Here is a 24,052-nt window from a genome sequence, read left to right as displayed (position 1 = left end):
TGGGGGAGGGGGGTTGTCACTTTGAGGGGTAAAAAGTATAACTATTGCACTGTGTTGTACAGCTGAAACTAATTCTAAAAAGTGTGTATTTCATAATAAAAATAATTAAAAAACCCCAAAAACTTGAGTTCAATAACTTTACGTAATACATTTGTTTTCAAATTTCAGGCCCCAAAATTGAGGTGTGTCTTATACATGGGGAAATACAATATGTTTGAGAAATTGTTGCAATGATGTTGCTAACTTTTTTTGATATCAGAAGGATTATTCATTATGAATTTGTACCAACTGGACAAACAGTTAACCAACTTTGGGAGAGCTGAAAAGGCTGCATGAAAAAGTTAGACGACATGAACTTTTTGCCAAATTCATGGCTCTTGCATCATGGCAATGTACCAGCTCAAACGGCACTGTCTGTGAGAGAGATTTTAGCCAGTAAACAAATAATTGTATTGGAACACCCTCCCTGCTTACCTGATCTGGCCCCCAATGGCTTCTTTCTTTACCTGAACATAAAGGAAATACTGAAGGATGACATTTTGATGACATTCAGGACATCAAGGGTAATACAATGACAGCTCTGATGGCCATTCCATAAAAAGAGTTCCAAAATTGCATTGAAGGGTGAACTAGGTGCTGGTGTTGGTGCATAGCTTCCCAGGGGGAGTATTTCGAAGGTGTCTGTAGTGATTATTCAGCAATGAGGTATGTAGAACTATTTCTAGGATGCATTTGCAAACTTAGTTGTCAGACCTCGTATATACATGTCATATAAGAGACAAGTGGAAGTGTAGCATATAGCTTCTGATTTCAGTCTCTCCATGGCAGAATTCTTGTTATTAACACCAAAAAGGAAACAAACTCCTTATATATCAGATAGGCACTGTGAGCACAACCATTCATGGCTCCCTTTCATCACAGGATGCCAGCTATGGCACAGAACTTGTCCCCAAGCCGCTCCCATAGTCCTGGCACCGATCCCAGTCACTGCACACAGGCCCTGCCCCTCCCCACACCCCTTGGCTCCATTTCTCCTTTCCATTTCACTGAGTTCTGGTCCTTTGGTTTTCCCTTCACAGTTCCAAACTCAAGCTGTCAAGTCTAATCATGGCACCTGCCTACTGTGTAAACAAAGGAAAAGAAAATGCCTCTGGGAAGTGTCACTTCCATTTGCCACCATGACACCAACCTTTGAGTGTGTTTATTTGTGTGTGATACAGTGGAAAATGCAAACGACAAGGTGACTTCACTGTGACATGTGCCACATTCTCTCTTAGCTTTAAAAAAAGTAAGGTAACGCAATCATTAACTAACTTATTATATATTTTTGCTCACAAATATTTAAGGCAGCTTGATGCATTGAGTTATTAAATATAATTTTAAAGGACATTCTCACAAAAGAATGAACTATCTGGGATGAGCCACTTTGGTAAAAAAATAGGAACTAAGATGATAAGATAGATCTTATAATGACCTACAAATCTAAGAAGACAGAGTATTAATGTAATCAATGTAAAACATAATATAATACCAAAATTGAATGTTAGCTGTAAGAAATGTAGGCTGACAATATCTTGGTAGTGAACTTGGTCCTGAAGGCACTTAAAAGTGTAAAATGACATATGACACAGCATCTCTGGAAACTTTATTGAAAATAATTGTGAGTGGTTCACTGTCCTGTGGGTTCAGGGATGAATTTTTTTCCACACAGCCCATAGAGTGAGAAGAAGAGACCAATGCTTCACTAATGGAATGACAATTAGAGTTTTGTATTAGTAACTCATGTTTCCACATGAACATTCCTTTGTGCTACTTCACATAATCTGCATGAGACTAAAAAACACATTTCATGGTCAATGTATTTTTGGACTTGTCTAATCTGATATTTTTTATTAAAAAATTAAGAAGGAAAAACATGGATATTTCTTTCACTTAAGCCTTTTGAAACTATTTTCACACCGTTTCAAAACTTACCTGAGATAAAGTTGGATAGTCCCCTGGGCATTAGGAGGGAGTTGTAAACTAGCTCTGATGATCTGTAGGAAAGCTCCTCCTGCCTTGCAATCTTTCCAACATACATGCACCAAGTAGGCTGCAGGCAAGACATACTTACCTCAGCAGCTTGGTCTTTAAATAAAATGCAAAGTGGGCATCGATTCACATGCCCATGTGAAAACCAACCATATCCAGACTCTGTGCCTAATCCTTTGAGTGAATATTTCATTTAATCTAAAAAGAATGTATTTAATGTTAGTTTGAGATCTATTCTAGAATTCCTTTTACTTACGAGTCTGACAATTAAGTTCGTGAACTCATTCTAGAAAAAAGTGCTACATACCTCATTGCTGAATATCACTACAGTCACCTTTGAAGCAGTCCCCTTGGGAAGCTATGTAGTGATGCCAGTGCCTAGTCCACCCTTCAAAGCAATTTTGGAACTCTTTTTCTGGAATGGCCATAAGGGTTGTCCTGAATGTCATCCAAATGTCTTCCTTTCAATATTTCCTTTATGTTTGGTAAAGAAAGAAGTCATTGGGGGCCAGATCAGATGAGTAGGGAGGGTGTTCTAATACAATTCGCGAAATGAATTGTCTGATGTTATTTCTATATATATATATATATATATATATATATATATATATATATGAAAAACATTAGTATCTAGAATATACAGAACTCCTGCAAATCTGTAAGCAGAAAATAATATAACAAGTGGTTATCAGAAGAGGAAAACTAATATTCTGATAAATATATGAAAGTTTGCCATCCTGCATAGTAATCAGTGAAATGTAACATGGTCAACATGCATATCCATCAGGCTACTCCTGAATTACCAAGCTTGGGAAAGAATGACTCACTGTATTTCTTACACTCTGCTGGTAAGAATGCAAATTGCTCTAACATTATGAAGAAATTTCACTCTCTAGTAAAGTTGAAACTGTTCAAACTCTTTATCCAGCAATTGTACTTGAAGAAAGTCTGGTATGTAGCACACTGGGAGACATGTATAAAGGTGTTTATTACAACATTATCTACAAATATTGGATAATTGGAAATTATCCAGATATTGGAAGCACCTAAGTGTCCATCATTAAGAAAATACATTTTAGTGTGTTTGTACAATGTGAGACTCCTATATAACAGCCAAACAGTATGAAATAAGGTTACTTACTTTGCATCAGCTGCAAGAAAGCTCATAGCCAAAATCTGGTTGAGCTGAAATAGGAGTTGAAAGATCCTGTGGTTTGCCTTTTATGTATTAGCCTCACGCATAGCTTCAAATTTTCCTGCTCCTATTTTATTTCTTAGAATTAAATTGGAGAAGAGTAAGATTAGAAGCACGGTTGGAGTAAAATAGTGTTGCAGTCTTGGCAAGGGATGATGATAGCCAACTAGAAGGCAGTGGACTTGGAGAATGGGGTGATTCAGGAGACATTTTGTGGGTAGAATGAACAAGAATTTGAGTGTGTGGAGTGTTAGAACCAGCGGCAAAATTGGCAGGGCTTAGTGCAAGATGCAAGTGTGAGAATCCTTGCTCAACAAGAAGAATTTCAAAATAAGCACACAACTGTGCCCAAAGACTTTCTAAAGAGGGGGCCCCATGACTGCAAAGGACAGCCACTTGCTCCCTTTGCTCAGGAAGCCAGCCCTGGTGAAGAGACAGAGGGATAATGACAATACCTGGCTTGCAGCTGGGAAAGCAGGGGCATTGGGGTAGAAGAACAGAGGGCCTAGGATAGGAACTTGAGGACACCAACATTTCAGGAATTGGTGAGGAGTGACAAGTAATAACTGTCATCTGGGGAAGAGGAACACTGGGAGGATGTAGGGCTGTGGCAACTGAGAGAAGAAGACGGCCAAGTCACACAGTCAGGGAGATGTTCCCATTAGGTTAGCAACAAAATGTATGGTCACTTTGAGGAAACCTGTATCAACAGAGTCCTGGAGTCAGAAGGGAAACCGCACTGGACTGAGGAGTGAACAGGAGGTGAGTGTATGAAGAGGGTAGCTGTGGGGACACTCAAGTGGTTTTAGCTGTGAAGGAGAGGACAGCAACAGGATGGACAGTGGTTAAAGGGAATATTGGGTCAGAAGGATTTATTTTGTGTTTTCAAATGACAGAGACATAAAACATACTTACATGTGCACAGGATTGGGTTAGTAAAAATGCATAGGACTTGGAGAGGGCGATTGACAATGACATTCCTGAAAGAGGCAGAAGGGGTTGCCATAGAGCGAGGACCTTGAAAGGGAAGCCTCATCTTTTCCACTTAGAAAGCAGTGATGGAGAATGCCTAGGCTTCTGCTTGTGAATTTGCTGGCAGAAAGTTGCAGGGTTTTCATTTAAACATTTCTCTCTGAAGTGGTGATGTCCTCTAAGGAGAAGCAGGAAGTACTTGGTTTCCAGTCTTATTACATAGCTAGAATAATCAAGACTGGTTTTGGCAGAGATTAGATACAAAAATTAGTGGGACAGAATAGAGAACTCAGAAACAGAACCACATAAATACAACCAGCTGATTTTTTTTTTTTTTTACAAATGTGGAAAAGTGATTCAATGGAGGTAAAGGACTGCCTTTGTATCAAATGTTGCTGAAGCAATTTGTTATCAAAATGCAAAAGGAGATATGACCTAAACTTCATACCTTATACAAAAATTAACACAAAATGGGTCATTTTATTAAAAACTTTCAGGAAAACAAACCCAGGAGAAAATCTTTGGAATCTACAACTAGGCAAAGAGTTCTTAAAATTGACAGGAAAAACATAATACATAAAAGGAAAAAAATTTAACTGTAAAAACTAAAATTTTGTTTTGCAAAAGGCTCATTAAGAAGATAAAAAGGCAAAGTATATATTAGGAGAAAAATTTTGCAAACTACATATTTGACAAATGACTAGTGTCAGCAATCTATAAATAAATCTCAAAACCCAGCAGTATAGAAACAAATACTCCAATTAAAAAATAGTTAAAAGACATGAAATCACTGAAAAGGACTTACAGATGGCAAATAAAAACATTAAAAGATGTTCAACATCATTGTCATTAGCCATTAGGGAAATGCAGATGGAAACCATAACAGGGCATCTCCACAACCTATTAGAATGGTTAAGGTAAAATAATGAGATCCCCAAACACTTCTGGGGATGCAGACAAACTAGGTAGCTCACACTTTGATGGTGGGAACACAAAATGGCACAGCCACTGAGGAAACTAAGCATGTTACTGCCATGTGACCCAGCCTTTGCTGTCCTGAGCATGTATCCCAGAGTGACAAAGACATGTGCACATGAATCTGATACATGGATATTTATAGCAGTTTTATTCACAATATCCCAAACTGGAAACAACCCAGATATCTTTCAGTGGGGTGGGGTGGGGATGGGGTACACAAACAGAGGTCATCTGCACTGGGCAGCACTACTCAGCAATAGGAAAAAACAAACCGATCCAGTCACAACCTGGATGGATAACCAGAGGATGATGCTGAGGGAAAAATGCAACCATGTAACATGTGTATATTATGTATGACATATAACACATATTATGTTGCACACATATTACATAACATTACATGCATGCAATGTTTTATATATATAATGTTATTAATGCTATTATATATTATATACATAATGTAATGTAATAATATTTATATGTATATTATTTGTAACACATATATAATTCTATTTATATAAAATTCTTGAAATGACAAAATTATACAAAACTATAACATTAGTGATTAAGGGGTTGAGGAGGAGTGGGAAAGGAAGAATACAGGGAAGGCCCTGTGGTGACAGGATGTGCTGTGTGTTTACTGCATTGATGCTGATACTGTGGCTTTAACAATGTGCTACAGTTTTGCCAGACATTACCATTGGAAGGAACTGAGCAAACAGTACCTGAGATCTCTTGATGACTATAGGTGAATCGATAGTTATCTCAAAATAAAGCTTAATTAAAAAATAGCCCAGGCCTTCAAGGACTTTAAGCATAAAGCTTATAGGATAGTCAGAGGCTGTAGCAATTAGATTATAAATCGGTTTTCTCTGCCCAAATTGGGGGCTTTATTTTTCCTTTGGAATTATTATTAGAAGACCCTATATGTAATATCCATTAGTTGTTGATACATTTCTGCAAAGGGACAAGGTGAACTCTGATTTATAGCTTACTGGTGGTTTGGCATAGACATTTCCCAGCTTCTAGAAAAATTTAAAATTTGTGAGGGGTTGACTTGTTTTGGTGAATCCTATGAAATCAACAAACATCATAGCAGGAGGTGTGATGACACCTGCTGTGATGGTGGGAAGAACCAGAGCAAGGTTGCCTAGACTAGAGGGTTCCTTGAAACTGCCTGGGGCATGTGAAATCCCATCAATGCTCTGTGCCTGCTCAGGATGCAGTCACAAGTGCCTGAGAGAGGGCTTCTGCAGGCCTAAAGGGACCTTGCAAGAAGGTGGCCTGGTCAGGATCTGATTGGGTTTGCTGATGAGGACCTGCCAAGGGTAATGTATCTGGCTGGTGGGAACAAGGCCATTCAGCTGTGCTGCCAATGCTGGGCCCTGGGACTCTGGCTTCAGGCGGCCCTCAAGTGATGGGGTTACCTGGAAGCCATGAAAGCAAACTTCCTGTCACCTGGTGGAACGGGGACAGGACAGGACAGAAATTTAGTCCTATTAGTAAAAATTGTTTAGATTTCTTTCACATGGGTGTTTATGGATAACTGTACCTTTTGGGGACACAGTCAAGCATGCTCTGACAGAAGTGTTACATTCTTCCACTACTCTGAGTCTGAATCTGAAGGCATGCAGAGCACTTTCTATTTCCTGGGTCAAGCAAGGCAGTTTGTCTGCTCTTGTTGGTGTTGTTTTAAGAGTCTTACTTGGATTCTGAATTTTCAGAGAGATAGAAGTGTTCGCAGAACGAGAAGTGTGGTGCCAGCATCCACTGTCACTCAGAACACTGCACAGAGGGATCTCCTTTAATTTCTCTCATCAGTCTAGCACAGACTTGTAGCCTGGGCAGCCTTTGAGAAGAAATGGCTTTTGAGGAAAAATCTAGAAGGATAGAAAGAACACCAGTGTGAGGGTCACAACTGCTAAATTAGTGCAGGTGCTGAGTGAGAGGACACCAAGCTCTTACTTTTGTTCTGCCTCCAGGACCCTCAGCGTTTCCAGGAAATGCCCATGATAACCAGGCTCGAGAGAATTCAGGCCCCACTGGGCGCGGTTAACACAGAGGGCACCACTCATGGCCGTCTCCCTGCTGCCTGGTGCACGAGTGCTCTGAACCATAAACACATAGTGGGGAACAGTTATTTTTCATGTCTTCTCGATTATTCTTTAATGGTAAGGAACATTTGGCAGCTTTATAGAACAATGTGTGGCTTTTTAAAACACAGCCCCAAAGCCCCCTGGAGGGGAAAGAGCATGTGTCCCTCCAGCACACAGTCATGGCCACATTTCCCAACTTCCAGTGTGGAGCTTCTGTGGATGGGCCAGAAAGCACTTTCCTGATTTCCTAGCAAATGCCCTGCTGCTGCTCAGCTTCAAGTCTGCTTCACTTCCTGTGTTGGTTTACAATAGACGGGCACATTTAGTGTCATTGTTAAATTATGACTGAGTAAAGAGAAGACTTTGTACTTTTATTTCCAACAGAGCTTTTTCTTCCTTGAAAGTAGAGTAATTTCTGGAAAAATAAACCCCAAAATGAAAGATAAAATAACCCAATTTAATTTAGAGTTCACAAAGATGTAAAACCAGAAGGATGGGTCCATTTCAAGTGACTTTAAGATGATTCAAAAATATATTTTAATATAATTGGCTTTACGACTGTAACTGCAATTGGTGTTGCAAGGGTTTTCTACATCTGAAATGCTACCCACTCCATTCATCCTACGTGTGTCTACATTTTATTGACTATTCCTCTCCATTTCCAGTATGGACGATCGTGCTATAGTCAGCTTCTTTGCTCTTCGTTGTAGGCGTTGGTGACTATAAAACAGAAAACGCCTCTGCTGGATGGGACTTTCACAGAGAAAGAGGTCAGGAAGTGGCAGCTGCAGAGACTCAAGTGGTAACTCAATGAGACCAACGTTGAACAACAGGTTTAGAAATGAACATTCTTGAGAGGAAAAGTAGCTCAAACCTGTGGTAGAAATTCCCCAATTAGTAATTTAACCCGAGAAGCTCAGCTAATTATGGAACAGTAGTGAAACAATCAGGTAATTAATCTTCAGACTCTGAACTTGCATCTTCTGTGTCTTATTCCTTCTTCTGTGACTTTTATAAGGACTTCAAGTTATGACTGCTCTTGTACAGAAAGTCCATCAGAAAATCAAGATTCTTTCTGTTGCCAAACATACCAGATTTCTGACAACTAGTCTGTTGTTCAAGATAGAAAACATTTCATAATAAAACCTGTAAGAAGCATTCATGATGTATAAACTTGCTTATATATATAGAGTGGAGCTGTCTTTGATCAACAGTGCTGCTAGCACCATTACACATTTAAAATGCATCCACTGTACTTACACCACATCTACCTGTCTAATTATATAAGTTGTAAACCATCTCTAAAACAGTAGTTTTCATTATTAAAGCTTACCTTCCATTTTCTTAAAAGAGGGCTGTAGCAATTAAATTACTCTAAAGAATTATGACCCCTGGATTATCCAGTAAAATGCAACTGGAAGAAGCAGAGCAATTTGAACATGTCATTCTAATTAAAATGAATTTGTAACCCAAATTAGCAGCATTTAATTTTTAGGAAAAAAACAAAAAAGGCCATAGGTTGATAGGCTCATTTATTTTGCCCAGATCTCATTATTGTCCTGAGACAGTTCAGTTTAATCATCACTGCATTAATTTATTCAGTCCTTCAGTCAAGTACTTCTTCATTCACGTCACAGGGACTGAAGGCGTGGGTCCAGTAGGGGGTAGGTAGGCATACACTTCTGTAGGAACTGATGGGATAGAATTGGCCACTGGCAGAAGGCAGTCAGGGATTGGTGCTATGGACAAACGGGTGGCATTGCTTAGCGTTTGAAATGGAAGCACCTACCGATTTTAATGTGAAATATGTCTTGGTACCTGGATACTTTGTGAACAGAGTAATTTAACAACTGGTTAGGCCAAACCACCTGAGGGCAGGGCCATGTGTTACTCTCCACCGTGTCCTCAGGGCCCAGACTGCTGCCAAGAGCACACATGGAGATGCTGCTGGGATAACTCGTGCACAAACAAAGGCAATGCGATTTTAATGCTTTTGCAAAACATGCCAAGTTAGATAGTACAGATTTTCAATTATCAATAAAATGTCTAAAAACAGAATAGGAGATGTTGATAAATAACTTCAATGTTAACTATTAAAGACTGAAAAAACTAACTAATGTTTTGAAAAATCATAGTTTTAAATTTTTGCTGTGCATTTTGTTTCTTATTTACCAAACCTCTTGAAACCAAATATGTTTGTAGACTGTTTTATATCTCCTTAAATTTAAGTTAGATTTGATATATCCAATTTTGTCACTAATTTTGGGCAACAATGATTTGACCTAGACAAATATGTACAAACTAATATTCTAGAATTGCCCGAACCCGATTTTTAACCTTAAAGTCCTTTTATGCCTTTATATATAATCCTTTCCAGGAGTGTTATTTATTTTCATCATGATTCTTACCTTAACTCTTAACTTGCTAAGTAGAAAACAATTCAAAATTTCTTGTATCCTATGAAAAACAAATAGTTCCTCTTTTTGCGTTTTCTCTTTATGTTTCCTTTATACCCCCCTCAAATATTACCATCTGTTTGTCTTACTCCTGTTCCCAGTGATACCCACAGTGAAATTTCCATCCAGGCTCTGTTGATTTAGGCCCACATCTGTTTATTTCAGGCATTGGTGACCTTCTTGATGTGTCTGGGACTTGGGCTTGTTACACTAACTCTTGGTTTGGGTTCCTTCTCACAACATTTACTTCATACCTTCTTTGAACTTGTCTTAAGATGAAAGCTTAAATTACCAAATGTGATTCTTTCCCACCACAGATTTAAGGATGGAAAAGAAGCGAGCATAAAAAAGGAAGAGAGTTACTATGTTCAAAAATGTCCAACAACTTTGAAAACCTGGCCTCAAGGACAAGCTGTCATCCTAATGTGATTTCAGATATATCAGTCACACTGGCTGCTGCCCTGAGGCATTTTCCCAGCATGCACTGGCCTGGTTCACATCTGAATTGGTGGCATACTTCTCTTGGAACCCCTCATGGATAGTTGAAGGTTAAATGGGTTCCTGCATAGCAAGTCCTGAAAATTTCCTCCTTCATCACGGTTTTGAGTGAGTGACACGGAGGACTGTCTTTTTCATCTATAGCCAAAGTTTGTTTGCAGCAAAGACTGGGGCTGTGGTGTTAGCAGTGGTCACCCATTCATCGTGTGCCTAGTCATTGATGAAATTTGATCATGGGGGAGAACTTTTCTTCTCAAAGCCAGCTGTTATTCAGCTTTTATCCTGAAGGATAAGGGACTGAGCACCCTGGAAATGTTATCCTCCTGGTATAACTGCAGATGTTATTCTAATTCACAGCTAATCCCCCTCATGTTTCTTATGTGTAGGCTCCACCAGCAAGGCTTGGTTGACCACTTCTGAAACTTTTAGCTTTTGTTGCAAACTAATACTGGCTATGCGTAAGGTCCTCCTTGCCACTCAGGCAGACCCTGTTTTTCATAAGGAAAATACTTTCTTTAACCACAGAAGTCAAAGAAAATTAATTTTACTTTAGGAATATTTACCATATCTATATGAGAAGGAGACACTGCAGATATTATCCCCATTTTACCGATCAAGAAAACTGGGGCATTTGATTAAAAAACACGACTAAGCTTAACACAAAACAGCAACATTTTGACACTGGAAAGAGTTCCAAGTCTCATATTATATTTTGTCTTGATTAAAGATGCAACACCACACAGTAAATCTATCAGTTCCAGGTGCCAAATTAATAGAAGTGGATACATGGCGTTGAATTTGCAAACTGAGGTTTGGGAAATTCACAGAGAAGATGAATTACCACATAACTTATAAATCCAGTAAGGAGACGTGAGGCACAAGAGATAAATCACTGGAGTGGAACAAGATGATGACTCTGTGTGTGTGTGTGTGTGTGTTCCTTGGACAAGGACACTTTGCATAAGTGGTTAGAAATAAGGCTGGGGGTGTGTGTTGGAGTTGGGAGCTACAGTGATATTCTTAAAAATATAGCAAAATGACTCAAAAGAGGATTTCTCTTCAGACACAGCTTTCTGAAACTGAAAGGAGGAAAAAGAGAAAGTGAGAGGACTTTTTTCTTTTTTTCTTTCTGTGCCATATATTTTTCATATCTTTGTGGGCATCATGTCACATCCCAGATACACCAACGGCCACATGTTATTGACAAAATAGCATTTATCCCAACCACCCCTGTTATGGAATTGAAGCTGCTACTGACACAAGTTCCTTGTTAAATGGGATACAATTTTAGGTATCCATGCAGTTTGCAAAGTCTAGGTTTTCTTCCTGCATTCAACAAATATTGGTTCCAAAGCCTTCCATTTGCTTGGGTCAGTTTCAGGACACAGAGCAATGAACAAAGCACAGTTCTTTCCTTGCCAAGTAGACCATCTAGTGTAAGAGTTAAAGCTTCATCAACGCTGTCATGGACAAGCACAGCCTCCAGGGACTCACTACCAGACTCGGTGTTGGGGATGATGAAGTGAGGAAGACCACCAGACTAGGCCATGTGTGACTCAGGTCCGTGCTGGTCCCTGCTTTTCTTCTTGAGCTCGAAATGTTGGATGACCCTAGTTCCCACTCTCTGGTCATCTTCCTTTTTCTATTTACCCTTACAACCTAAGCTTGAGTGGTCTCCAAGAGCTATCATTTCAAATTCCCAGGGTATATAGACTTGGACTTTCACCTGCCTACATCCTCTTCCAGGTGTCTGCAGGTAAGGTAAATCGAGCATGTGCCAAGCTGACTCTTGGTTTTGTTTGTGTTTTACTCTCCAACTTGTTCTTCACTCTGTCTTCCCACATTCACACCATTGACCTGCTAGTGTTTTAAAAGGTCACTCATCACCATGCCCATCAGCACCACCATCTCACCATCAGCACCACCGTGGTTCAGACCACCTGTCTCTGTCATAAAACACCTTAATAGCCGCTTAGAGGCCTGCTCTACATGCTCTGAATGACATTTTAAAATTCAAATCACATGACATCACCATGCTGCACTAAGCCTCCGAAAGGCTTTCCCAGCACTCAGCTTGAGTGCCCAGTGCTTTCCCACAAGCTACAAGGTCAAGTGCTCACCTGTAGTCTCAGACCCTGCACTTGAGAGTTTACAAAACCCAAAAGATCTGTGCTCTCATGTGCGCCTTCTAAGAACCTGAATTGTGGGTATTATCACAACTGCACTTCAGAAAACCTAAAGAACTCAGAAAAAATAAGTGATTTTCCCCAAAATCATATAGCTGGTAAAATTTGGATATGATCTTTATAATAAAAGCTGGGTATTTACACTTCCAGCCAGAGCTCTTTCTATTATGCCTCAGTGTACAATGAAATATAAATGAAGAGCTGTACTAACTCTTGACCTTACAGAAGACTGACAGGAATATATGGAGTTAAGTTTTCATAAGAATGTAGTTTCAAACACTTGGAAACCCTGTGCTAATTTCATACACATTAGAACATGAAAACCAATCTGGCTTGCCCACGTTCACCTCCAGTATCATGATCTCATGGAAAAGGGCTCAGCTTCTCTCGGGTGCCACCGGGAGCCAGTTGCACCATCCAGAAGAGCGAGGCTTGGGGACAGACCTGACATAGAGCACTGACTACGGAAATTGTTCCTTGCTTACAAAATACCTCACTGTCTCGGTGCGCATCTGTCAATAACTTCTCTTCTACCCTTTTGTCATCACTCATAGCATGGTCCACCCACCTCAGTGGAGGAATTCACTAAGGAACTACCAGCCTGCACCTGCTGCACGTTTGCTCAGAGTTCCAGTGTCCACAATCTTCTACAAAACAAAAACAGAAAGAGGGCAAGGAAACATCATTTTTGAGTGTCACAGGCTTATTTTCGGGGTCCACATGCACTCCCTGCAGTGTTCAAATACCGTGCATGGGAGCTTCCTGAGCATCATTATCAACCTGCACATTTGCGAGCCCTGCAGATGCTGTGGGCCAGAGCCCTTGGCAGGTCCTGAATGTTACCAGCAGGTCCACGCTTTGTCCTCTAACATCCCTCAAGTGGGAAACTTCTGAGTGTCACTGTCCGGATTCTATCTGTAGCCTCTGCACTGGGGGTGGTGCTTCCCGTAGGCAGAAGGGGTGGCCCCCGTGATGGATCCTGCAGGGGACACAAGCGTCACCAGTCCCCACTGCTGATTTACTCACATTTCTTTTAGCTGGAGATCCTTAAGCTCCAGGTAAACAACAAGCAACCCCAGGCAAGGAGAGTTTGTTTTCATTGTGCTAAAAAGGAAGCCAGTTTCCTTTGTTGTGCCCAAATGTATACTTTGCACACTAAAGTTACACTTCATATACTAATATGGATACTTAATCCTCGTCTACAAAAAACCAAACATCTCAAAGAGAGTAAAAATTCAGTAAAAAACAGGTGTTTCCAAATAGCCGAATGTTTGGTCTAAAATAAATCAAATAGCCAATTTTTTTGCTCTTTTTCAGACTTAAATTGCATGCTTTATATTAACTTGTTCGACCTGTCACAACCTTTTGTGAATGAATATCTGAAAAGCAAAGATTTGAGTCTGAAATCCAGCAAGAGTTGGCAGCGGTGACACTAGGACAGCTTAAGGAAGACCGATGCTTCCTGATCCACAGGGCTGTCCCTTCGCCGGCTGGGAAGCTCGCAGGGCAGCTTCGAACACCTCTCTTAGGCACGCAGGGTTACTCCTCCCACTTCATCGACAGGACTCACAGAACAGCCTGACTTTATCTCATTTAATCAGTCAGGAAAAGGCACCCACAAAGGGAGCCTAAGTGGATGCCTTGAGGCCCTGGAGACAAAAGGCTTTTGTTGTCCCAGGGATGGTGCTGTTCTTTGTCTTACATATTAATTAATACATAGGGAAAAGGCAGCAGTGCATTTGTAAAAATGGTGTATTGTAAACAAGACAGCGCTGTGCTGAGCAATTTAGGCAGACAGAAATGCACTGTGCACCGCCTGTGACTGATGTTCTGGGCACAGTGTCTAATTGCATCATGGAATGCTATTGTATGGTTATTAATATTTATATAAACTAAAGCAGACTTTTGACCTGACTTGCAAACAAATTGGACAAAATAAAAGTAAAATCACTTATTCTGATAGTGTTTGATCAAGAAGCACAGATTTATTGTCATCAAGTTGAAATTTGGAGAAACACAAATTGGTTTTTTGCTTGCTTCACTACCTATTTTATTTTTTGTTTGTTTTAGAAAATGGGTCAAAGCACACATGATAGCTAATTGCTAATATACTTAAAAATAATTTTATTAGTTTCAGGTGTACAAAACAATATGATAGTTAGACATTTACACCTCTCACAAGTGATAATCCCCATCCCTCAATCTAGTACCCCTCTGACAGCGTATATAGCTATTGCAATTCCATTGACTCTACTATGCTGTACTCCACATCCTTTGAATATATATACATATATATAATTATTGTTGACATTAAATATTATTCTATTTCAGCTTCAGGTGTACAGCGCAGTGGTTGGGCTGTACACAGTCTATGAAGTGCTAATATACTTTTTTAAAATTTAATTTAATGTTGTTATTAGTTTCAGGTGTACAGAACAGTGCAATATTTATCCTTTTAACTCCTCACAAAGTGACAACCCCCCTCCTCCCATCCACTGCCTCCCACCCCCGATATCATACATATCTATTACAATTCCATTAACTCCATTTCCACACTATATTCCACATCCCATGACTACATATGTATTAAATTATAGTTAACATAATATTATTCAACGGCAGCTTCAGATGTACAGTGCAGTGGTCAGGCCTCTTCACCGTCCATGAAGTGGTGTCCCTAACAAGACATGAGTCCATCTGGCCTCCTAAAAAATATTTACATTATTAGTTATATTCCCCAAACTGTGTTTTCTATTCCTGAGGCAATATTGTGGTTACCAATTTATGTTGTCTTGTCCCTTCCCCTTCTCCCTCATCCCCACCCCTTCCCATCTAGCAATCATCAATTTTTCCTGTGTCTCTGAGACTATTTCTGTTTACATTATTTGTTTATTCAGTTCTTTAGATTCCATGTATAGTGAGATCATATGGTATTTGTGTTTCTCTGACTGACTTATTTCACTTAGCATAATGTTCTCCAGGTCCATCTATACCGTTGCAAATGGTATGATTTCCTTCTTTATGGCTGAGTAATACTCCATTGTGTAAATGTACCACAGTTTCTTAATCCATTCGTCTACCAATGGGCATTTCAATTGTTTCCAAATCTTGGCTATTGTAAATAGTGCTGCAATGAACATAGGGGCGCATATATTTTTTTCAAATTAGTGTCTTGGGTTTTTCTGGGTAAATACCTAAGAGTGGGATTGCTGGGTCATAAGGTAGTTCCATTTTCAGTTTTTTGAGATACCGCCATACTGATTTCCATAGTGGCTGCACCAATCTGCAATCTCACCAACAGTGCAGCAGGGTTCCCTTTTCCCCACAACCTTGCCAGCACTTGTTGTTTGTTGATTTATTGATAATAGCCATTCTGACCAGAGTGAGGTGGTATCTCATTGTGGTTTTTATTTGCATTTCCCTAATGATTAGTGAGGTTGAACATTTTTTCATATGCCTGTTGGCCATCTGTATGTCCTCTTAGAGAAATGCCTCTTCATATCCTCTGCCCATTTTTTAATTGGATTGTTTGTTTTTTTGGTGTTGAATTGCATGAGTGTTTTATAAACTTTGGATATTAACCCCTTATCAGATATATCATTGACAAGTATCTTCTCCTATTCAGTAGGCTTCCTTTTTGTTTCATTGATGGTTTCCTTTGTTGTGAAAAAACTTTTAAGTTTGATGTAATCCCATATGTTCATTTTTTTCTTTTACTTTCCTTGCCCATAGGCATGTATCAGTAAAAATATTGCTCAGGGTAATGTCTGCAAATTTAGTCCCTATATTTTCTTCTAGGAGTTTTATGGTTTCAGGCCTTACATTTAAGTATTTAATCCATTTTGAATTTGTTCTTGTATATGGTGTAAGGAGGTTATCCAGTTTCATTTTTTTTCATGTGTCAAGTCAAATTTCCCTATGAAGTGCCAATAAACTTTTAAGACACTTTAAATACAGGCATAGACCTCAGAGATGTTGCTCAGTAAAGCGAGTCACTTGAACTTTTCTGTTTCTCGGTGCATAAAAACTCATGTTCATACTACACTGTAGTATGATTGTGCGGTAGATAGCATTATGTCTAAAGAACAATGTACATTCCTTAATTTTTTTTCTTTTTCTCAAGAATGAAATGAATGAATGTATTTGAAGCACATGGCACAAGACCTAACCCTTGTTAAACACCTCAATAAAAGTTAGTTCCTTCTTTCCTCCTTCATCTGGACTTTTACAGTTACCTCCAAGCTTCTCCAGGACAGGTGATGCCACCCTTTCGTCTTTGCCTTCTTTGTAGTACCTGGCACCATGGCTATCTCATAGAGAGTGGGCAGGAGTGCACAGCATGTGGTATCACTGTCTTTTCCTCTATGTTGTCCAGTCCTATTGGACTTATTCCAGCTATATGTGACATGTTCTCTCCTTTCATGCCTAATTTAAAACACCTCATTGCTGGAAGTGCTGACTGTTCTCTTGGCCTCCAGCAAGTGACCTTTGTGCTGATGCAGGGTCTGCTGGGACCTTGACAGCGCTCTGACTGCAAAGCTCAATCAGACCCCTCTGCCTCATAAAGTGTTAAATCTGCCTATTTGCTTAATTGACTGGGAAGGGGGCAGCAAAAAGGAGGTGATGCAACTTTTTCTAATTTTGCTACTTTATTGTGTTATATCTACTGGAATACATTGCACATTGCAGTGGTAACTAACACAATTTTGTAAAAAAAAGTGAGTTTTTAAATAGATAGGCATGTCTAAGAAATATGATTATTTACATAAGCTATGTGCCCAAATGAACCACCTCAGTATTTTGTCTTTGGGATTTTCTTGGCACCCTGGAAGGCCTGGCCCTTGCCCTTGTAGTGAGCTTGCTGAGGGAGGCCCAGGCAGGTCACACATGTAGTGTGCAGTGGGGACATGTCTAGCTGGGAGCTGCTGACAGCCATGGGACTCCTCCAGCACTCCCGGGGCAGGACCACCAAATGATGGCCCCAAATGATGGTCACCAGTCACTTAGAGCAAAGAGAGAGACACACTAGCCCCTAGACCTTCATGGTGTCCAATTCGTTCCTGAAAGGAAAATTCTGACTTGACCCACAGCAGCCATCCTAACTTCCAAAGTGCTGGCTATGACATGGGGACACTCACCCCATGCTTCCATTGCTTTTTAATACACCGCCGAGTCCTATTTGTAATGTGCCCTCCACGTCTGAGACTCACTAGTCTAGTGCATTCCTACACCTTACCGTGTTCCATCCATCAGACAATTCAAGGTTGCGGGGGAGGACTGCCCCTGGCCCAGCAGAGAAGTGGCTGGTGCCGAGTTCTTGAGGTGTGGGGAGCCTCTGTCTTCATGAGTGGGAGAGAAGATAGGGGAGGTATGCAGGTCCTCTGCGGAACACACTGGGCCCACGCACTCCGTGTGGGGCTGGAGTTCAGTCCGTGCCTATGCTTCACTTGAGCATCTTTTTTTTTTGTTGACAGATGTATTTTCTTATGTTTTACAAGAATCCCAGCAATCTCCACTTTGAGATTGCATTTGAATGTCAGGTGCTATACATGTGAATTTCATCAACGTCATGAAAAGTGGCCGCGTTTAAATTTTAAAATTTTAAATTTTAAAATGAAGCAAAGTTAACAAAAGTGTGCATGAGAAAAATGTATGGTTGGGCCTATTTTGTAAGACTAAATACATTTCAACACGGAATTCTCAGAGGTGGTATGGTGGAATAAACTGGGTGTATTATGCATGTAAAGATGATTTATAAGGAAGAAAATACGTTTGAACTATAATGATTGAGAATAATAGTCAGATGAGGATCATACTCTTGGCAATGTAAACAGCCTTCAGTTTCAAAAGGTTCCCTTTGTCCCCTGGCCTCCCATAGGTGCTGCTTGTTGGGAAAACAAAATTCCACAGAGACCCAAATATCCTATTACTTGAACCTCCAGGCAGGCAAAGCCAGTTTGTTAAACAGAACACTTTCCTTCTATGCATGCATATGTAAGGAAAAACCCACCGCCTTTCCTTGGAAGGGCCTTTTGGAACCGACTCTGCTTTTATTAAGCTGGGCTCGGGCACTGGTGGAGGCAGCTGAAAACATTTGTTATTCTGACTGCTTTTCCGCATGGAGCTCTAGTGAAATGAGACTGCACATGTTAATTGAAACAGCTGCAAAAGTGCTTAATGCCACTGGTTTACAGCACCCTGCATGTGCAATAAGCTGTGTGCCCCATGTGCGTGTGCAAAGCTCCTGGTTGCCCTTGTGCTACATCAGGGGTGCACATGCAAACTGCCAGTGCTCGTGGGGGTCTGCAGACCACCTTCTTTGTTTGCTGTGGCCAAAGCAGCAATAACTGGGATCGCTCTTTACTACCTGAAGGTCTCATATGAGCAAATAAGCCAGAAGCCTTGAATGTGGGGTTGCTTTCTCAGCCTTTTTGCCAATCACTTTTACTATTGTGCTTTACAGCCCAGTGTTTCGCAGGATTTGGTGTTTTGGTCTTTGCAGTTCACCAACTGGCAGTAGGAAAATGCCCTTTGCCTTTACTGTGGTCTCTGTTGATTATGATTTGGAAACAAGGTAGAAAATGAACATACATTAACAAATAATAAAAGCACATTCCTCAAGTTCGCGTGCAATCTGAAACTGAGATTACGAAAGGTTAAACTGTTAAGTGAATGGTAATGCTCCGTGATGCCTGGACCTCATCCACTATTATCCGTAGCAGCTGTCAACTTAATTAAGCCAGATGTGCCTTCCATGTAAACGGACCTCCTCCGAAGAGAAACAATGACAGATTTCAGGTTCTACCAAAGGACAAAAGGTGGGGGTGGAGATAGACTTAAGAGAGGTGGGGCTAAACCCAAGAATGTGCCTAATGTCAGTGTCAGCTCCTTAGTTACCTTGATTGGACTTGAAACAGTCCTATAGGCAGGTGAGAAAAGTGACTTATTTTAAGTGAAGTCTGAGTTAATTTTCACCTTCAGTAAAATGATGGTATTTGCTAAACTCTTTCATCTTCAACACACACACACACACACACAAACTCAGCCTGACTTTATATTTTCAGTATTTAAAAAATGATATTTAAGTCATGCCAACTTTAACAGCCCTTCAAGTGAGTGTGCAAAGCATGAGCCAAGAAAAGGACATCAACAAACCTTTGACGCCCTCAGATTATGTGACTCACAGATCAGGATGCACTTTAGGCAGGCTTTTTGCAAACTTACTGGCTATTTAAAACAAACATTCTGTAAACTATAAAATGTAAGGTACAAATAGTGGGAGTTATGTAAAAAAGAAAGAAAAACACTATAGCTTCCAAGCTATTTTTCCATTTATACTATAAAATGTCATATCTCCAAAACAGAAGTGTTTGAGAGGCAGACCTTTAAGCTTAGCCAGGAAAATGTTTCTCAAAAAATTTTTCTTCATGTGCTGATTTTAGTAACTACCTTGGTGAAACCAGTTCTAAGCAGCTACGTCTCCAAGAAAATTATGAGAAACACTGAGCACTTAGGGGCACTCGTTAGCTGCTTAATAATTCATTTACAGAGAGACTTCATTGACTTTTATTAATTGACATTAAACACTACTTAACACACATGTATCATCTATCTGCTCTGTGCCAGAGAGTGTTTAGCTCTTTATAAATAATAACTTATTAATGCTTATAGCAATTCTATTATGTGTGTACCATTATTAACTTCATATCAGAGGCACAGAAGCATTAAGTGATGTACCAAGGTCACACAGCTACATTCCAAATATAAAAAAATGCTGGTGGTCTAGTAGAACCCTTTCTCATTAGAGGAGCTAGAAGAACTGCTCAGGTAGTATGAGTTCAACCACAGATGCAAACTTCCATCTCAGTAGATGGGATGGGGGTGTCCTCGAGCAAACTTACCTGGAGACAGTCAAAGAAGTGAGATGAAAAGGAGACCCTGGTAAAATGGAAAACACTTATGTGGCTAAAGAGGGGCCTTGAGATTCAAGGCTAAATCTTAAGTCATGCTCAAATGATGTGGCATTGTTTACTTAGTCATCTAAGCTTTGAGACTTAAACTGATCCCACTTAACAGGGATTGAAGGCTTTCAGTTAATTCATTCATTTTACCTGCCAGGCACTATTAACTTCTGGAACTAAAAAGATGGTCAGACACACACAGCCCTCAAAGAACACAGAACCACAGTTTCCCCCCAAAATTCATGTCTACCTGAAACCTCAGAATGCAGCCTTATCTAGAAATAGGATCTTTGCAGATATAAATAGTTAAGATGAGGTCATACTAGGTTAGGGGTCCTAAATTCAATGATTGGTGTCCTTATGGAAGAGACATAAACACAGACAAAGACACACAGGGAAGGAGGTCACATGACAATGGAGGCAGAAATTGGAATGGTGCAGCTACAAGGCAAGGAACAACGTGAGCCAGATGCCTTTGCAACCGGAGAACATGGAACAGGTCCTCCCCCTGGGCCTCCAGAGGGAAGATGGCCCTGCCAACACTCTGACTTCAGACTCCAGCCTTAGAACTGGGAGAAAATACATTTCTGTTGTTTTAAGCCACGCACTTTGTGATACTTACTGACAGCAGCCCTAAGAAACTAATGCAGATTTTGGTACCAGGAAGTGGGGTGCTGCTGTAACAAATAACAGAAAATGTAGAAGTGGTTTTGAGATTGGGTAAGGGGCAGAGGCTGGAAGTGTTTTCAGTTGCATGATGGAGAAAAACCTAGACTGCCTTGAAGAGATAACTGGTAGACATATGGACATTCAAGGCACTTACGGTGTGGGCTCAGATGAGCGTAAGGAGCACAGGACTGCAGCTTGTAATGTCTTAGAAATGCATAGAGCGTCATGAACAGGTGTTAGTAAAAAAATGTGAATGTTAAACATGTTCCTGGTGAGGTCTCAGAGGGAAATATGAAAGAAACAGAAGAAAACCTCTTGTTTTAAGGGGTCTGAAAACTTGGCTCCATTTAAGGTCTTTATTCATGGGTCCTGTCTCCTCATTGCTAATTACAGAGAAGACAGTGTGGCAGGAAATTTGAGCTAAATACTGTAATGTAATGAAATTTTATACAGGCTGTTAATTTTTTCAAATTTTCAGTCCTTCCCTAAATTTACAGAAGATAGAAAAATCAATGTTTGGCGTTCCATGTAAATCAATGTTGTTATGAAAAGAGAAAGAGAGCAGAGGCCTGACTTTACACCACATCACTGGATCTTAGAGTTGTAGAGTTGCAGTAAATCTTGGAAATCACCTAGATTATCCCTGTAGGATGTGTTTATCCTCTTGATACCATCCCCAAGAAATCATTAATATATTTAGTGTTTTCTGCATTATTTCCTGCATTAATTTATCCATGGCAATATAACTCTGATTATTAAAAAGTCCTTCATACAGGTCTCAAAACAAGCCTACTCACACTTTGACCCACTGAGCCTCTGTACTTCGTAAGGACCAAGAATGCATCTTATGCGTTTATGTTAGAGATTTCCAAATAAGGGATACTTGTCCCTTGACAAATCCTTGTCCCTCTTCAGTCCTGTGAACTACTCCACATAAACATGGTTTAAGAGTCTTTCACGGTCCTGGTGATACTTTATACACTATCTTGTAATTGATTCCTTAGTGTATAAGGACTAAACAGAACACTAAAATCAAGATGAGTCCTGACCACAGAACAGAATAAAATAGGATCAGCACTTCTATTTATTCATATAAAAACCACATTTTACTAAGCCAGCCATGTCACACAGTTGCATAATATTAGAGTTTAAGCACAAGAATTTGTTCAATGATGTTATATAAATTCTCAAAATAATAAAACCAATTGTACTAATATAAAGTATCTAATAATTATATAAGCATGTTATATAAAATATAACATGGAAAATATTTTTATATTTATATATTTTATGTATTATGTGACAAAATAGAACTATTTTTCCACTCAAAAAATCTTTTGGCATATGAAATATAGGACAAAAATTTTCTGTTATATGTCTGTAAAAATATCAAATTTTAAATATAGATAAATTAAATTGAGGAGGAGTATGAGCATTACTTAATTGAAAAAACTGCATATTTCAGATTAAAAATGACATAAAATGTATCTGGCATGTGCAAAGTTCACACATCTAACTTATATAGATGGTACAATATTTACTACTCGAAAACAATGAACAAACAAACAAACTAGCTGAACTTTAGTTTTCACAGTAGTTCTGGTGACTGGTAATGAGGCAATCACAGGAATCAGTTGCATTTGAATGTTCTGCATTCAAATACAAGCATAAAAGTTACTGTCTAACCTCAAATATTATGACATCTATAAAATATGAGACTTTACTTCTGGTTGACACTTCAAACAACACTTTAGGGTAACTCAGAGAGTAGTAAGTTGATATTTGTTCTTGTCCAGTGAAGTGGTGTAGAAGCTTTAATTCTCAGGATTAAAAATAACAATAACCTATTAACAACGGTGTGGATACAAGATGTACACACCATTTTAATTTATCAAATATGACTTCATACTTTTGTTTCCATTTGTAATAGGATAGCTTTCGGCTTTAAAACAAATAGAAAAATTGGATTAAATCATTTTAATATATGAGAGAGCTGCCAAGGGAAGCAGAAATTGAATGATCAAAGTCCTGGAGAGGAGCCTTTAGAGATACATGAAACCATTCTAAGAGCCATTCTGGGCATTTTTCAATTTGTCCACAAGGTGAGAGGCAAGGCTGTAGGCAGAGAAATGCCACTAAGAGTCATAGGGACCAGCAGAGCAGGTGGCAACTTCATGGAGACAAAGGAACTGGAGTTTGGGCCTTCAAAACAGCTAGGATGTGAGAAGCTAAATTCCTGGTAAGAAGAGAGCTATAGAGATGTATCATATTTTATTTTTTTCCCTAGAGGTATTGACTGAATTCTTAAGAAGGTAAGAAGCTCAGCAGAAAGTCACTTGAAAACATAACTGAGTCTTCTGGAAACGTTTGGAGATAAAAAATGGTGTTGGAGCACCAAGAAGGAGAAAGAGTGCTATCAGTACCCCAGGCTCTCTGGTGGTCCAACTGGATGGCAGCATCCTAGGAATGAGTTTGCACTATGAATATAGAGCCTTTGATACATTCCAACCCAGCTTCCAGTCATTTGAGTCATAAATTAGATGGAAACGATTTGCCTTGACTGAATCTCACTACGAGAAGGCATATTATAACTTTTCTGGAGAAAGATAACAATCTTCCATATGGAGTATCTAATACTAGTAAAACTGAATAATCACACCAAAAAAGCACACAAATATCACACCAAAAAAATTAAAATGAGCAATCACACAAATCAGGAAAACATAGAAAACAGTATCAGACTTATAACCCAATTAATAAAAGTGTGATAAACAGATTTTAAACAACCAAGATTAATGTGCTCAGGAATGTAGATGGCATGATGTAGAATTTATAAAATAATACAGAAAATACTAAGAATTAAAAAGATGGGCTTACTAGCAGCTATAATATAACAAAAGAGAGAATTGATGAACTGAAAAAAAATAAATGAGCAGAAAATTTCGAGGTTAAAAAAATTAGAAAGAAAAAAATAGGAGATATAGTGGACAAAAATAAAAATAATTCTTTT

Source organism: Hipposideros armiger, unplaced genomic scaffold, assembly GCF_001890085.2.
Source record: "Hipposideros armiger isolate ML-2016 unplaced genomic scaffold, ASM189008v1 scaffold_865, whole genome shotgun sequence".
Taxonomy (NCBI): Eukaryota; Metazoa; Chordata; class Mammalia; order Chiroptera; family Hipposideridae; genus Hipposideros; species Hipposideros armiger.
This window is presented reverse-complemented; position numbering follows the sequence as displayed.